The 17136-nt window shown below is 41.0% G+C and overlaps 1 protein-coding gene across 5 annotated transcripts in view; it reads right to left on the reverse strand.

Annotated features, from left to right (window-relative positions):
- Nucleotides 1-17136, reverse strand: part of GLYATL3 (glycine-N-acyltransferase like 3) — a 35042-nt gene that overhangs the window by 17028 nt on the left and 878 nt on the right. For 2 of the 5 annotated variants that reach the window (XM_047733465.1, XM_047733463.1), the window contains exons 2-3: nt 16312-16476; nt 5561-5720 (exon numbers count right to left, since the gene is read on the reverse strand). The gene's annotated coding sequence lies outside the window, so the exon portion shown is untranslated. Of the gene's footprint in view, nt 1-2981; nt 3117-5560; nt 5721-14931; nt 14988-16311; nt 16477-17136 lie in introns of those variants that run through there. The other 3 variants (XM_047733466.1, XM_047733467.1, XM_047733468.1) reach the window with 3 other exon arrangements.

Genomic DNA, 17136 nt, shown 5'->3' on the forward strand with positions numbered 1-17136 from the left:
TTATTTCATAGAGAAACTGATCATGTATCTCTTATTACATTTGATGCCTAGAGATGTTTTTATGTCTTGATGCATAGCAAAGTAGCTAGCACAAACGGTAGGAATTCTAAGAACTTGTTGGCGATTTGCTTTATTGCCTGTCTTGTTCCTCAGAGTTCCTGAAACCACTTAGAAGTGTAGGTAAAATAGATGATGAAAAATTAAGTTTAAATTAAAATTCAGGCAAGAGGAAAACAGAGGTGTAAACATAACATGGGGTCAAGAGTGAGGCCAGCAGACAAAGCATATGGACTATAGTTCTGCATTAGAGTTGATCCTTTTTATTTGTGGATTCCATATTTGTGAATTCACCTACTTGCTAAGATTCACCTGGAACCCTCCAAAGCCATAGTGACGGTGTTTTTGCAGTCATTTGTGGACATATTTGAGTCTCCAAAGCCATTATTGTCAGCAGATGCTGCAGAAGCTGACCTCTCTTTTCAGCTCTTATACTCTAAACAAGCCCTTTATATGATGTATTTGTGCTACATTCTTTTGCAGTGTTCACTTTCTGCTGGCAATTTTACTGTTTAAAATGGTCCCAAGGGGCACCTGGGTGGCTCAGTCGTTAAGCATATGCCTTTGGCTCGGGTCATGATCCCAGAGTCCTGAGATGGAGCCCTGCATCAGGCTCCCTGTTCTGTGGCAAGCCTGCTTTTCCCTCTCCTGCTCCGCCTGCTCATATTCCCTCTCTCATTGTCTCTCTCTCTCTCTGTCAAATAAGTAAAGAAAATCTTTTTAAAAAAAAGTTGTCCTGGGCTGCCTGGGTGGCTCAGTGGGTTAGGCATCTACCTTCAGCTCAGGTCATGATCTCAGGGTCCTGGGATTGAGTCCCGCCTCTGGCTCTCTGCTAGGCAGGGAGCCTGCTTCCTCCTCCCTCTCTTTCTCTCTCTGCTTGCCTCTCTGCCTACTTGTGATCTCTCTCTGTCAAATAAATAAAATCTTAAAAAAAAAAAAAGTTGTCCCAAGCATAGTACTTAAGTGCTATCTAGTGTTCCTATGGTAAAAAGACTGTGATGGGTCTTACTGAGAAGATACGTGTGTTACACAAACTTCCTTTAATTATGGGTTATAATACTCTTGACTGGGAGTTCAATGATAATAATAAATCAACAAGTGTTAAATAATGTGTCTTTAAACAGAAATACACATAAAAAAGGGTTATGTGTTGGGATTCATGGGTGGCTCTGCAGGTTAAGTAGCTGTCTTTGGCTCAGCTCATGATCTCGGGGCCTGGGATCAAGACCCACATCAAGTTCCTTGCTCAGTGGGGAATCTGCTTCTCCCTCTGCATCCATCCCTCCCCTGCTTCTGTGTGTGCTCTCTCACTCAAAGAAATTAATAAAATCTTTCAAAGTATTTTTTTTAAAAGGTTTTGTGTTGATCTTCTGATAAAAACATTATGACCAGAGGCTTGCAGGAACCTAATCTTACGTTTTCCCTACAGATGGTGATCCCTGTGACCTTGCTGAACAAAACCACCACCAACAATGAGAAGCAGGGGATTTGCAGCAGGTGAGAGCACATTTTGTACTGTAAGCTTCCTGGCAGCCAACGTAAGAGAAACAAACATGATTAGTAACGTGATTCAGTTTGTCCATAAAATTATTCTCACACTCTTGGGGCACCCAGGTGGCTCTGAGGGTTGGGCGTCAGCTCTTGATTTTGGCTCAGGTCGGGCTCTCAGGGTCCTGGGATCCAGCCCCACGTCAGGCTCTGTGCTCCGTGGGGAATCTGCTTGAGGACTTTTCTCCCTCTCTCTCTGCCTCTGCCCCTGTTCATGCTTTCTCACTCACTCTCATTCTCTCTCTCTAAAATAAATAAATCTTTAAAATAATTATTCTTATGCTCTTTATCATAGCATTTGCTTGACTTTTCACTTGTATTATCTCTAAATGAAATTCTCTAACTTCTAAATAATCAAAACCCTCCTTGATCTGGCTTCAATATACCTTTCTATTCACAAATTGTGCTGGGTGACAAATATTGGTGACATTAAAATCAAAGAGACATTTCTCCCATGGGTTCACAGAGGGAAGACACTATAATTAATGAACACCAGTGGACAATGTTCTTTCAGTAAACAGTGATGAATTTCCTGAGGACCTTTCTCTTATGAAATACAAAGATAGTTTTAAGGGCACAGAGCAGAATGAAGAAATTCTCATGGATGCAGAAAATATATTTTACAGATTTTTGATTTATATGAGAAAGTCATAATGACAACCATTAATTCTGAGAGCTACAAGATCAGAGAATCATAATCTCACCAATAAATTATAAATGCCCCATAATTCGCATGTGTTGTAGAATTGGAAGGTAAAGATTTGTAATTCCTCTGGCTGAACTGTTACCAACAACAGACTCACTAACTGAAATCTTTGTCAAGGAATGTAATTAATTATAGTCATTCAAGTTTTAAGAGCCCAAGATTCTTGGGGGCACTGAAGTGTTCATCAGCACACAACAAGCACTTAAAATATGTTATCAACATTAATCAATGAAAGCATAACACTGGCCTGAAAGACCTTTCTTATAAATAAATAAAATACAAGGTCTATTGCTTTTTAAGGTAACATAGCACTTAGAGTACAATGGGAGACATCTGCTAATGAGACAGACAATTTTTTTAAAGTTCTTGTGATCTGATGCTTGTAATTATTTTTCAGATGATAGGCTTTCCATTCAGAGATGCCTCTCTTATCTGTTTCTCTAGTTGTGCCCCATCAGTACAAATGATTTTATATTTTGTAATGCTTATTTTTTTCAAATCAAAATTTGAAACAGAAAAACAAAAACAAACATCTTTCCCCATAAACCTAATTATGATTTATCCTTCCTGTATAATGCTGAAATTCATCTCTCCTCCCTATTTCTCCCATTTCTTCTTGCAATTTTAATTAATGGTTTGAAATTTATTATTTTAAGGAAGGAATGCTTACCTGCTGTTGAGAGTTCAGTTTCTATCAGGTCAGTGGTTCCTTCTTCATAAATGGTGAGTTTATTCTTCAAGCCTACTTCCCCAATTAGTCCTTAGTGGAAAGAGGAGGGAGAGAAAAACAAAAAAGTGCCCACACCTGTAAATAGGGAGGAGTTTAAGGTGTCAAGTGGAAAGCTCCATGCATACAGCATAAATAATTTCACCCCACCCCTTCCTTTCTCTCAGATTTAGACTTATGGTGTAAAAAACAGTGAATACTAATCTTGATTTAAAGATGGACATTTTCTAGACCCCAAACCCACTGTCTGCTAAGATCTCATGAAAAAATAAAAAGGAGTGAGACCCAGGTGAATGGGGTACCATAGAAAATGACAAAGAGGTTCTGACCTCTTATATATTGTCACCTATTTTTTTTAAAGATTTTATTTATTTACTTGAAAGAGAGGGCAAGACACAGGGAAAGTGCATGAGCAGGGGGCAGAGACAGAGGGAGAAGCAAACTTCCAACTGAGCAGGGAGGCGGAATTGGGACTTGATCCCTGGACCCTGAGATCATCACCTGAGCCAACGGCAGACGCATAATAGACTGAGTCACCTAGGTGCCCTATATTTTCATCTATTTTGGAGAAATGATTTTGCTACCCTAAACTTCCAAAGCTGACAAAGGGATAATCTCTAAAGCATATACTTGTGGAATTGAGAGTATCTTTGATAATTTTAATTCTCTTGACCTAATCTTTTAAATAAAAAGTTTACTTGTTTCCTCAAATGGCTGCAATTTCAAGTGACATGTAAACAGTTGCATGGGCATCTTGGCCCACAACGCAATACCTGACTTTGGGATAATAAACAGTATGAATATTTCAATAGCATGTGTAGAGTGCTTCCATTTGAATGTGGTCACATGGGAGGATACTCATGTTTATCATCTTTATGTCTCATAAAGTCAATATCAAATGATGGGGAAAGTCAGGGCATACTTTTTTAAAAAAATATTTATTGTATTTATTTGTCAGAGAGACAGACAGAGAGAGAGAGAACAAGCAGGGGGAGTAGCAGGCAGAGGGAGAAACATGTTTCTCACTGAGCGGGGAGCCTGAGGAGGGATCCCACGTCCCTAGGATCATGACCTGAGCCAAAAGCAGGCACTTAACCAACTGAGACACCCAGGTGTCCTTTTCTTTTTTCTTTTATTTATTTTTTTTTTAAGACTTTTTCATTTATTTTGAGAGATAGAGAATGGGGGGGGGGAAGGGCAGAGGGAGAGGAGTGGGAGAGAATCTCAAGCAGACACCCTGCTGAATGAGGAGCCCCACGCTGGGATTGAACTCATGACCCTGAGATTGCGACCTGAGCTGAAATCAAGAGTTGGATGCTTCACCATGTGAGTCACCAAAGTGTCCCTGGGGAATTCTGTACTTGAAGATGCTTATAAAGTAACACAATGGATAGATAGCTGGTGGCTTAACGTGACTAGAGATATTGTATTAGATGACAATTACTGGATGGGAAAGGCAGACTGTCTTTTTTGATATGGGTATATTGATTACTTTTTCAAAAAATATTTATTTATTTGAGAGAGAGAGAGAGGGTAAGTGAGGGGAGGGGCAGTAGAAAGAATCTCGAAGCAAACTCTCTGCTGGGCGCCGAGCCCGAGGTGGGGTTTAGTAGCAAACTAATATATTTAGTGCCACCAACTCTTCCATCCAAGTACTAACCAGGCCCGACCCTGCTTAGCTTCCGAGTGCCACCAACTCTTAGGAAACGTTAGTTAGAATACAAAAAAATGGCTTAGTTACTTTATACATGATAAAATCCAAATGGGAAATCTGAATTTTTCTATGCTCTTGCTTTCCTTCTTTCCTCAAAGCTGAGTATTTGTTGACAATGAATGAAACATGAGAGGATTTAGAAGACTTGTGTTTGGCAACTAAGCCAACCTGAATGACTTACATACTAAGTTTGACAGGCACACCTGCATTTAGTTTGGGTTGAGAATGTCAGGAAATTCTATCCAACCAAATAAAGGAAGATATATCCCTTAATTTTAGGTTCCAGGTCAGGTGTCTAATATTTAAGCAAAACCTGTTTGTTAAACATATGCCCAACTTAAAGTTGGGGAAATGGAAGGGTTCCTAAAAACTGAGAATTTTAAACAACTGACAGTGTACGAAGCTCTGCTACATATCTGTACAGGATACCCATTTGTCTCCCAAATCACAATTTACCTTCCTTCTCTGACACTGTGTATTTTTATTGTATGTCTTCCATCCCAAAATATGTGTGTTTTAGACTTGAAAGCCTGTGACAAGTGTTGTGGAGAGGAGATGTACTGTTGTCATGACTTATTTGCGTGTGAGAGCTTAGGTAAGTGAAGACACTACAAAGGAGGACTGCCATCTGAATGACTGGGATCACGTGCAGTTGAATTTTAATTGTATCTGGGTCTGTAATTAACTCTTAAATTCTTCACAAAGGGCGCACCCAAATTTAGCCTTTAAATAAAATATCGTGTACGTTTTTGGATTGCCTGCTATCTACCAGAAGATACCGTAGATCCTTCAAAATCAGATCACATACCTTTAAAAGCTGTAAGAGGGTTATTTGACCAGTCTGTGCATGGTGAAAAATATCACTCAGCAGAAGTGGTGAGTAAGAATCCCAGCTGAACAGTCACTGTTGATTGGATGTTCCAAGAGAAACAGCAGACTTTGATCTAACCTCTCCTCCCCAGTGAAAGCTGTAATAAACATCATGATTAATGATTTAAAAAATCAGTGAGTTGGGGCTCTGTTCATCATTCTAAAGATACGAAGTTCTAAGATTCCAAGTAAGGGGCTTTATGGAGAATTTGCATTACCTTTTAGTGGCTTTGCCTGGCAAATAGTAGGTCCAAAGGACACAAACATATTTTCTTCAAATGCTGCACTACAGGTTTCCTTTCTTAAAGACTTTTCCTCTAAAATCCACTAATGTTCTCCTTAATCATTATTTCCTAAGAGGATATTGCTTTTGACTCTTTTACTAATTTCCTCAGGGTTCCACATGAAAATGTGGTCTCCCTCACTGTGATGAGCATTACACTGAATTTGTTTAACTAAAGCTGAGGTCTTGGCGGTTTCTGCCTGGAGGGTATCAACAGAATTGTGGTACCTTCTACTATAACTGCCAAGATACTCTAGGCTAGAAAGAAAATAATTAGAAATTGCAGATATTTTATTTTACAAGTAAAAGCAAATCAGAGAAAATACTATAGTGACAAGAAAAGATTTTTAATATATTTAAGTGGTAATTTATTCACATGTATATACTTACTATAGTTTCAGAATTTCTTCTCCTTTAATGCCCACAGTTCTTGGTCATGCCGCTTCGAAGAAAGAAGAGGCAGACCAGACGAAGAATGGTGGACAGCAAAACAGAGTTTATTTAGCGATAGTACAAAACTCCCAGAAGGGAGGGGACCTCCAAGGGGACTCGCCTTGGAGTTTCTAAGCCCAGGGGGTTTTAAGAGCTCTTTCCCAGAAATATCTTAAGCAACCAGGGTGTCTTCAGGTGTGCTACATCAGGGCTTTGGTCACTATGCACTGATGGTCTTTTGGGGCTGATGTGGGGATTTATGCCTTAAGAGCCCCAGCTTCTGATAGTGACAAATGCTTTGTGGTTGTTTCATTTTAGGCCGTTTTATAGAAGTTATTTCTGAAAAGGCTGAAAAATAAAATCCTAGTGTAGTCTTGTCTAAGGTGCAAAACAGGATATTAGCACTGTTTTGTCTTAGCTGCCCTGATTCCATGTTTTCTTGCTGCAAACCCTGGCCCAGACTGCCTATCTGTCCAACTAACTCCTAACATTCCCCCATCTGAAGAAGTGACCCTAACTGCCATCAGGGAAAGGGAGCGATGACCCATCTGTTTCTTGCCGGTCCGGAGTGCTGTTGAAAAACAGCAGTCAGGGTTCCATCCCGAGAGGTAGTCTAAGAGTTCCCGGTAGGAGGTGGTAGGATTTTATTTGCATGACTGGACCCTCCAGTAGTGGCTGGTACCACAGGAGGCAGATGTCTGAGCCAGTGACTGCCATCAGTTGACAGGAGACCTTGAATATTATGGGGGTTGTGTATGGTAAGATCCTGTTCCAAAGTTAATTTGGTAGCCTCTGGTGCTGGCACCATTGCCTGGATTAGGACACCCAATGCCATTCCCTTTCTTTTTGTCACATATGTATTGTTAGCTCTCCCAGAAAGAAGACTTAAAGCTGTGGCACTGAGCAAGGCCCCTATGAGGCTTTTAAAAGCTTTTTCTGACTTGAGTTCACATTAATAGGTGGGAACTGGCCATCTGAGTGTCCTTCATCAACTGATAAAGAGGGTGTGTTATTTCTCCATACCCTGGTATCCACAAGTGACAGCACCCAGTTATGCCCCCAAACCCCTTTACTTGTTTTAATATTAGGGGGATGGTAGGAGGTAATAGGCCAAACCCTATCTTCTACAGTCTCCTTGTCTCCTCTGTGAGGACCACGGCCACATACTTGACAAATGTCTTGCATAATTGTGCCTTGCACTGAGAAACCTTATATCCTCTTCTATCCAGGAAGTTGAGAAGTTTTTGGGTGCCAGTTTGAATGCTTTGCTCAAAGGAGACACATAAGGGGAGATTGTCTACATACTATAGTAGGATGCAGATTTCAGCTGAAAAATCTGAGAGATCTTGGGACAGACTTGTCCAAATAAATGGGGACTATCTTGGAACCCCTGGGGTAAAACTGTCTATGTTAGTTGGGTGGTCGGATTAGTGGTGTCCTTGAATGCAAACAGGAAATGAGAATTTGAATGAAGAGAAATGCAATAGAAGGCGTCTTTTAAGTCTACAGCTGTTTAAGGGGATTTGAGCCAGTAGGGCATGAAGGTTTATAAACACAATATGAATTGTGTCCACAGCCTCATTGATAATGCCGAGGTCTTATAATCATGTCCATTTCCCACTAGGTTTCTCTCTCACTCTTCCTTTCTCTCTTTCTCTCTCTCTCTCTTTCTTTCTTTTTGTTTAAAGATTTTATTTATTTGAGAGAGAGAGAGAGTGCGCATGTGCGCATGAGTTGGGGAGGGACAGAGGGAGAAGCAGACTTCCCACTGAGGGGGGACCCTGATGCAGGACTACATACCAGGACTCTGGGATTATGACCCAAACCTAAAGCAGACACTCAACCAACTGAGCCACTCAGTGCCTCCTCATAAGTGTCTTTACCCCCAAAATTGGGGTGTTACATGGGCTGTTGCATTGTTTTAAGAGCCCCTGCTGCTTTAGATTATTTATGATTTTTATTAGGCCATCCCTTGCTTCTGGTTTTAGAGGGTACTGTTTCCAACAAGGGAAAGTTATGAGGTCTTTAAGGTGTATGTGGCCAGACACTGCAGTTAAGACCAAGCCCACTTCTCCCTGAGTTGCCCAGACCTGAGGATAAATATCAGCCTCTAGGGGGAGGAGTCAAGATGGTGGAGGAACAGCAGGCTGAGATGACATCAGGCAGCAGGAGATCAGTTAGATAGTTATCAAACCATTCCAAACACCTACAAATCCAATAGGAGATCGAAAAGAAGAAGAGCAGCAATTCTAGAAACAGAAAATCAACCACTTTCTGAAAGATAGGACGTGCGCAGAAGTGAATCCGAAGTGAGGGGAAGATAGACCGTTGCGGGAGGGGCCGGCTCCCAGCAAGCGGCTGAGCAGCAGAGCACAAAATTGGAACTTTCGGAAATCTGCTCCATGGAGGACATCACTTCAGAAGCTAAGCAGGTGTGGAGCCCTCGTGGGGACAGCATGGTCTTAGGTCCCACGGGGTCACAGAAGGATCGGGGGGTCTGAGTGTAGCAGAGCTTATAGGTAGTAGAGTGGGGAAGCTGGCTACAGAGACGGAGCTGAGGAGTGAGCTCTCAGCTCGGGGGTTACCTTATACTGTGATCCATGGCACCGTTAGGCCTCTTGCTCTCTGAGCAGAGACCCCACAAGTGTCAGATCTGGGGAAACCCCCCTGGAAGAGCAGAGCAGCAGGAATCTGCTGGGTTTGAAGACTCCAAATGGGACTGTGTGCCAGAGACAAAAATGCTCAGTCACAGGCCGGGTGTGCAGGTGGAGACCAGGGAGACAGGAGTGATTGCGGGCTTTTCTCCAAGGGCGCACTGAGGAGTGCGGCCCCAAGCTCTCTGCTTCTCTGGCCCAGAAATTGGGAGGCCATTTTCATTCCTGTCCTCCAGAGCTCCATGGAAAGCCTTCAGGGAACAAAAGCTCCTGAGAGCTAAGATTACTTAGCCCGGCCCCTGGCAAGGGCAGAGCAATTCTTCCTCGGGCAAAGACATTTGAGAATCACTACAACAGGCCCTCCCCCAGAAGATCAGGAAGAACATCCAGTGAAGACCTAGCTCACTGATCAAGAATAGCAGAATTCCAAAGGAGGAGAAAGCAAAGCCTGGAATTCATGGCTTTCCCCAATGATTCTTTAGTCTTGCAAAGTTAATTAATTTTATTAAATTTCTTTTTCTTAATCTAATTTTGTTAACTTTTACTCTTTCCTCTTTTAACGTCTTTTAACCAGTTTATCTTAACAATTCCTTTCTTTAAAAAAATCTTTTTGAATATTCATTATAGTCATATTTTATCCTTCATTGTATCTAACTTTATATTTTGTATACATATAGGGCTTTTTCTTCTAAAAATTTTTGGGATATAGCTTCTTCTATTAAATCAAAATATACCCAAAATCTAGTGCAGGGCTTTGTTCTAGTATCCAGCCTGAGCAAATTCTCTCCATTTTCTTTTTCTTTCTTTTCCCAACCAACTTATCTTATCAACTCCCTTTTTATACTTTTTTTACAATTTTCATCTTTATAGTCATATCCCATCCCTTCATCACATTTACCCTTTTTTATTTGTGTATATATACCATATATACACATATATACACATATATATTTCTTTCTATAAAATTTTGGAGGTAGTTTCTTCTAAGAGACTAAAATACACCCGAAATCAAAGGGTGGCTCTGTTCTATTCACCAGTCTAATATATGTATATATTTTAAAAAATTTTTCTTTGAACTTCTTTTTAGCTCTTTCTTCTCCCACAATTTGGGGGTCTCTTCTGATTTGGTTAATGCACATTTTTCTGGGGTCTTTGCCACCCTTTTACATTTTATTCTCTTGTTCATATATTCATATCTAGATAAAATAACAAGGCAGAAAAACTCACCACAAAAAAAAAAAAAGAACAAGAAGCAGTACCAAAGGCTAGGGACCTAATCAATATGGACATTGGTAATGTGTCAGATCTAGAATTCAGAATGATGATTCTCAAGGTTCTAGCTGGGCTTGAAAAAGGCATGGAAGATATTAGAGTAATGCTGCCTGGAGAAAAAAAAAAAGCCCTCTCTGGAGAAATAAAAGAACTAAAATCTAACAAAGCTGAAATCAAAAAAGCTATTAATGAGGTACAATAAAAATTGGAGGCTCTTACTGCTAGGATAAATGAGGCAGAAGAGAGAATTAGTGATATAGAAGACCAAATGATGGAGAATAAAGCAGCTGAGCAAAAGAGAGACAAACAACTACTGGACCACTAAGGGAGAATTCAAGAGATAAGTGATACCATAAGATGAAACACATTAGAATAATTGGGATTCCAGAAGAAGAAGAAAGAGAGGGAGGCAGCGCGTATATTGGAGCAAATTATTGTAGAAAATTTCCCTAATATGGCAAAGGGAACAAGCATCAAAATCCAGGAGGCACAGAGAACCCCCCTCAAAATCAATAATAATAGGTCCACACATCGTGATCTAATAGAAAAACTTAAAAGTCTTAGTGACAAAGAGAAAATGCTGAAAGCAGCCCAGGACAAGAAGTCTGTAACATACAATGGTAAAATTATTAGATTGGCAGAAGACTTATCCACAAAGACCTGGCAGGCTAGAAAGAACTGGCAGGAAGTATTCAGGGCACTAAATGAGAAAAACATGCAGCCAAGAATACTATATCCAGCTAGGCTATCATTGAAAATAGGAAATAAAATGCTTCCAGGACAAAAAAAAAAAAAAAAAAAAAACAAAACCTATAAGAATTTGCAAACACCAAACCAGCCCTACAGGAAATATTGAAAGGGGTCCTCTAAGCAAAGAGAGAACCTAAAAGTAGTAGACCAGAAAGGAACAGAGAGAATATACACTAACAGTCACCTTACAGGCAAAACGATGGCACTAAATTAATATGTCTCAATAGTTATCCTGAATGTAAATGGGCCAAATGCCCCAATCAAAAGACACAGGTATCAGAATGGATTAAAAAAAACAAAACCCATTAATATGCTGTCTACAAAACTCATTTTAGACCAAAAGACACCTCCAGATTTAAAGTAAGGGAGTGGAAAACAATTTACCATGCTAATGGATATCAAAAGAAAGCTGAGGTGACAATCCTTATATCAGATCAATTAGATTTTAAGCCAAAGACTATAATAAATGTTGAGGAAGGACACTCTATCATACTCAAAGGGTCTGTCCAACAAGAAAATCTAACAATTTTAAATATCTATGGCCCTAACATGGGAGCAGCCAACTTTATAAACCAATTAATAACAAAATCAAAGAAACACATTGGCAACAATGCAATAATTGTAGGGGACTTAACATCCCCTCCCCCGAAACAGACAGATCATCCAAGCAAAAGATCAACAAGGCCTTAAATGATGCACTGGACCAGATGGACATCACAGATATATTCAGAACATTCCATCCCAAAGCAACAGAATATACATTCTTCTCTAGTGCACATGGAACATTCTCCAGAATAGATCTTATCCGGGTCATAAAACAGGTCTCAACTGGTACCAAAAGATTGGGATCATTTCCTGCATATTTTCAGACCACAATGTTTGAAGCTAGAACTCAATCACAAGAGGAAATTTGGAAAGAACCCAACACATGGAAGCTAAAGAGGCCAGGGTCAGACAGTTTCCCAGGGGAATTCTACCAAGCATTTAAAGAAGAATTAATTCCTATTCTCCTGAAATTGTTCCAAAAAATAGAAATGGAAAGAAAACTTCCAAACTCATTTAATGAGGCCAGCATTACCTTGATCCCAAACCAGAAAAAGACCCCATCAAAGAAGAAAGTAACAGACCAATATCCTTGATGAACACAGATGTGAAAATTCTCACCAAAGAACCTGCCAATAGGATACAACGGTACATTAGAAGGATTATTCACTAAGACCAAGTAGGATTTATTCCAGGGCTGCAAGATTGGTTCAATATCTGCAAATCAATCAGTGTGATACAATACATTAATAAAAGAAAGAATAAGAACCATATAAAACTCTCAGATGTTGAAAAGGCATTTGACAAAGTATAGCATCCTTTCTTGATCAAAACTCTTCAAAGTGTAGGGATAGAGGGCACATACCTCAATATCATCAAAGCCATCTAGGAAAAACCCACAGTAAATATCATTCTCAATAAAGAAAAACTGAGACCTTTTCCGCTGAGGTCAGGAACACGGCAGGGATGTCCATTATCACCACTGCTTTTCAACATAGTACTAGAAGTCCTAGCCTCAGCAATCAGACAATGAAAAGAAATTAAAGGCATCCAAATTGGCAAAGAAGTCAAACTATCACTCTTTGCAGATGATATGATGCTTTATGTGGGAAACCCAAAAGATTCCACTCCAAATCTGCTATAACTTGTACAGGAATTCAGTAAAGTGTCAGGATATAAAATCAATGCACAGAAATCAGTTGCATTTCTATACACCAACAACAAGACAGAAGAAAGAGAAATTTAGAAGTCAATCCCATATACAAATGCACCCAAAACCATAAGGTACCTCAGAATAAACTAACCAAAGAGGCAAAGAATCTGTACTCAGGTAACTAGAAAGTACTCATGAAAGAAATTGAGGAAGACACAAAGAAATAGAAAAATGTTCCATGCTCATGGATTGGAAGAACAAATGTTGTGAAAATGTCTATGCTACCTAAAACAATCTACACATTTAATGCAATCATTATCAAAATCCCACCCATTATTTCAAAGAAATGGAACAAATAATCCTAAAATTTATATGGAACCAGAAAAGACCTCGAATAGCCAGAGAAATATTGAAAAAGAAAGCCAAAGTTGGTGACATCACAATTCCGGACTTCGAGCTCTATTACAAAGCTGTCATCATCAAGACAGTATGGTCTGGCACAAAAACAGACACATAGATCAATGGAACAGAATAGAGAGCCCAGAAATAGACCCTCAACTCTATGGTCAACTGATCCTTGACAAAGCAGGAAAGAATGTCCAATGGAAAAAAGACAGTCTCGTCAATAAATGGTGTTGGGAAAATTGGACAGCCACCTGCAGAAAAATGAAACTGGACCATTTCCTTACACCACACACGAAAATGCACTCAAAATGGATGAAAGACATCAATGTGAGAAAGGAATCCATTGAAATCCTTGAGAACACAGGCAGCAACCTCTTTGACCTCAGCCGCAGCAGCTTCTTCCTAGAAACATCAGCAAAGGCAAGGGAAGCAAGGGCAAAAATGAACTATTGGGACTTCAACAAGAACAAAAGTTTGCACAGCAAAGGAAATAGCCAACAAAATCAAAAGACAACTGACGGAATGAGAGAAGATATTTGCAAATGACATATCAGATAAAGGGTTAGTATCCAAAACCTATAAAGAACTTATCAAACTCAACACGAAAGAACAAGTAATCCAATCAAGAAATGGGCAGAGGACATAACAGACGTTTCTGCAAAGAAGACATCCAGATGGCTAATAGACACATGAAAAAGTGTTCAACATCACTTGGAATCAGGGAAATCCAAATCAAAACCACAATGAGATACCACTTCACACCAGCCAGAATGGCTAAAATTAACAAGTCAGGAAATGACAGATGCTGGCGAGGATACGGAGAAAGGGGAACCCTCCTATACTATTGGTGGGAATGCATCCTGGTGCAACCACTCTGGAAAAGAGCATGGAAGTTCCTCCAAAAGTTGAAAATAGAACTACCCTATGACCCAGCAATCTCACTACTGCTTATATACCCTAAAGATACAAATGTAGTGATCTGAAGGGGCACATGCACCCAAATGTTTATAGCAGCAATGTCCACAATAGCCAAACTATGGAAAGAACCTAGATGTCCATCAACAGACGAATGGATAAAGCAGAAGTGGTATATGTATACAAAGGAATACTATGCAGCCATCAAAAGAAATGAAATCTTGCCATTTGAAACGGCATGGATAGAACTAAAGGGTATTATGCTGAGTGAAATAAGTCAACCAGAGAAAGACAATTATCATATGATCTTCCTGATAGAAGAATTTGAGAGGCCATGTGGGGGGCTTGGGGGGTAGGGAAGGAAAAAGTGAAACAAGATGGGATGGGGAGGGAGACAGCCATAAGAGATTCTTAATCTCACAAAACAAACAGATTTGCTGGGAGAAGGGGGGTAGGGAGAAGGTGGTTGGGGTATGGACATTGGGGAGGGTATGTGCTATGGTGAGTGCTGTGAAGTGTATAAACCTGGCGATTCACAGACCTGTGACCACTGGGGCTAATAATACATTATATGTTAATAAAAATTAATAAATCTGGCATCTATACACTTCTGTACATATATATATATATATATATATATACACACACAGTCCAGTGGGTATCAGTATGAGTTTCCAGACTGGACATAATATCTCTACAGAGATATGTGTGGGGCTCTCAGGCATCAAGAAGGTGCAAGAGAAAATTGGATCTCCCCAAGTGCATCCCAATGGGTGTGAAAAAAATCTGGTTATGGGCTGTCCAGTGACACCCTTAACAACAATGCTGTGGTTAGACAGTTGGCCTGGAGTGGAAAGTAGTATCGAGAAGGAAATTGACTGGCTTTCTATCTCCAGAATTACCTGAGGCTCTGGGTTTCCATTGATAAGCTGTTCTTGGGGAGTCACCGTGAAGAGCCCCGGGCCCCACCAGTCCCTGTTGGGGGTGCCGGTTGTCTGAGCACTTGCAGACTGAGATTCCCAAGGGCATTCAGATTCCCAGTGTCCTCCTCCACGTGTAGGACGGGGTTGCAGGGCTTTGATTTTTGCCTTTGAGGACATTCTCACTTCCAGTGCCATGGGTGGCCACTTTAGTGGCATTTAGTAGCACAGCCTTGAGGGGCCAAGTTGGTAAGCATATATAGGTTGGAACTAGGGTCTTGGACTTCTTTCTTAGTCTCTTTTCTTATTCCTTACTCTCCTTTTGGGCCTGGTTGTAAAAGATCTAGTTAGCAGCTCATAAATGCCCTTCTAGGATCCCCTCTGGTCCAACAACCAACTTTTATCGAGTATCTAGGGCTGATTGGTTCAGAGATTTGTCTTTGAGAATGATCTCTGCCTCGGGAGAACTGGGGGAGATAGCTGTATTTAATGAGAGCCTCTCTCAACCTAAGAAGGCTGTTGGGTTTTCCTCTTGAATTATGGTGACGGTGGGCAACTTGGCATAATTCAGAGGCTTAATTAATCTTTGACCTTCTTAATCCCTCAAGGATCCAAGCCTGGAAGTGAACTTGGTACCAGTTTTTCAGGGGATCATTAGGTTCCAATTGGGATACTGGGCAAGGACAGTGTGGGCTCCATTTGGGAACTGGAAGCCACCAAAGAGCTCACCCATGCCCTGGTAATGAAGTTGCTGTTTGTCCCCATATTTTTCAGTGGTGGCCAGGAACCCACATTTCTCTGCCTTGGAGAGGGTTTGATTTAACGAGAGCAATGCATCCTTCCATGTTAATTCAAACACGTGAGATTTTGGAAAGCTTCAATATATTTGTCTGGGTTGTTGGAAAATTTTCCAAGGTCCCCCTTTGTCTCAAGTCTTGCAATGAAAAGGGCTCCCATACCCTAGCCATAGCAGCAGTCCTTTCCCTTGGTCCTTCTCCAGGTACATGTTCTTGGAAGGGATAGAGCCCCCGAGCACCAGTACAGGTTCCAGGTAGAGGGAACTGACCTAAGACCCCAATAAACACCTTGAGGCCATGGAGAAGGAGAGACTAGGGGTGGATGATTCTCTGGGAGAGTGCCATTTGCCGATCTACCTTCAGTGTGGGTGTGGTAGTCCTTTGTCCCCCTCCAGTGGCCGGCCACAGGAGAGAGCAGCCAGGAAGCTGGAATCAATCCTACACTGCTGGCCCAGGCCCTTATTTTCCTTTAAGGGCCAGAAACATTGTACATAGGGTAGTTCTCTCCATTTTCCCTCACGTTTGCAAAACAAGTCTAATTGTAAAATAGTATTATAATTGATACCTCCCAGAGGTGGCCATCTCTTCTCCTCCAATTTGTATTGTGGTCATGCCTTGGAACAAAAGAAAGTTGCCTTTTCTTCAAGGTTTGCAGGTCAAAATGTTTCCAGATATTCAGGATGCATCTTAAAGGAGTACTGGTGTTGGTCAGGGAATTACAGTTGCCCATCTATAGGAAGAGAGGGAAAGGCATCCCTTAAGTCAGTTTTTTATAATAGATCAGGAAGACCTTTCCTGATCTGATGGCCTGGCCTGCTTATGTGACTGACAACCAAGGATCCTATCAATTCTGCGAAGTGCTGGGAATAGTTGTGCTTACCCAGGCTTGGCCCTACCTCTAGAGAGTAACCCTTGCCCTAATCTTTATTTTCTTTTTTGTCCCCTCGTTTCCTATCCATGGGACTTCAGTGGTACCCATTATGACCTGTTAAGTCTCCCTGAGTAGTTGATGGAAATGCTAGACTTCTTTCGGCTCGTTGAAAGTTGGCATGATGGCATAACAGATTTGTCCCTTCTGGCATAGCCACAAGAAGAGGTTAGTAAAGGCCACCTTTTGGAGGGATAGGACGAGGGAACTTGGGGAGACGGAATCCGCCTGGGTAGACATTAGTTTACCAGCCCTGTTTTGCCATTCCTTCCTGTAGGTGGTGAAGCCAATGTGGGGGCGGGGGGGAGGGTCTACCTTAAAGTATAGATAGGGGAATAACAATTTGTCAGGTGTAGTAAAATGGCACCTGCCACCATGTGTGAGTACTCCTTCAGGCAGGTAATACAGACCTAGGCTGGTGGGGGTTGGATTCTATCCATCATTTATGCAGAAAGAGCACCC

Source organism: Lutra lutra, chromosome 6 (genome assembly GCF_902655055.1).
Source record: "Lutra lutra chromosome 6, mLutLut1.2, whole genome shotgun sequence".
In the NCBI taxonomy this organism is placed as follows: Eukaryota; Metazoa; Chordata; class Mammalia; order Carnivora; family Mustelidae; genus Lutra; species Lutra lutra.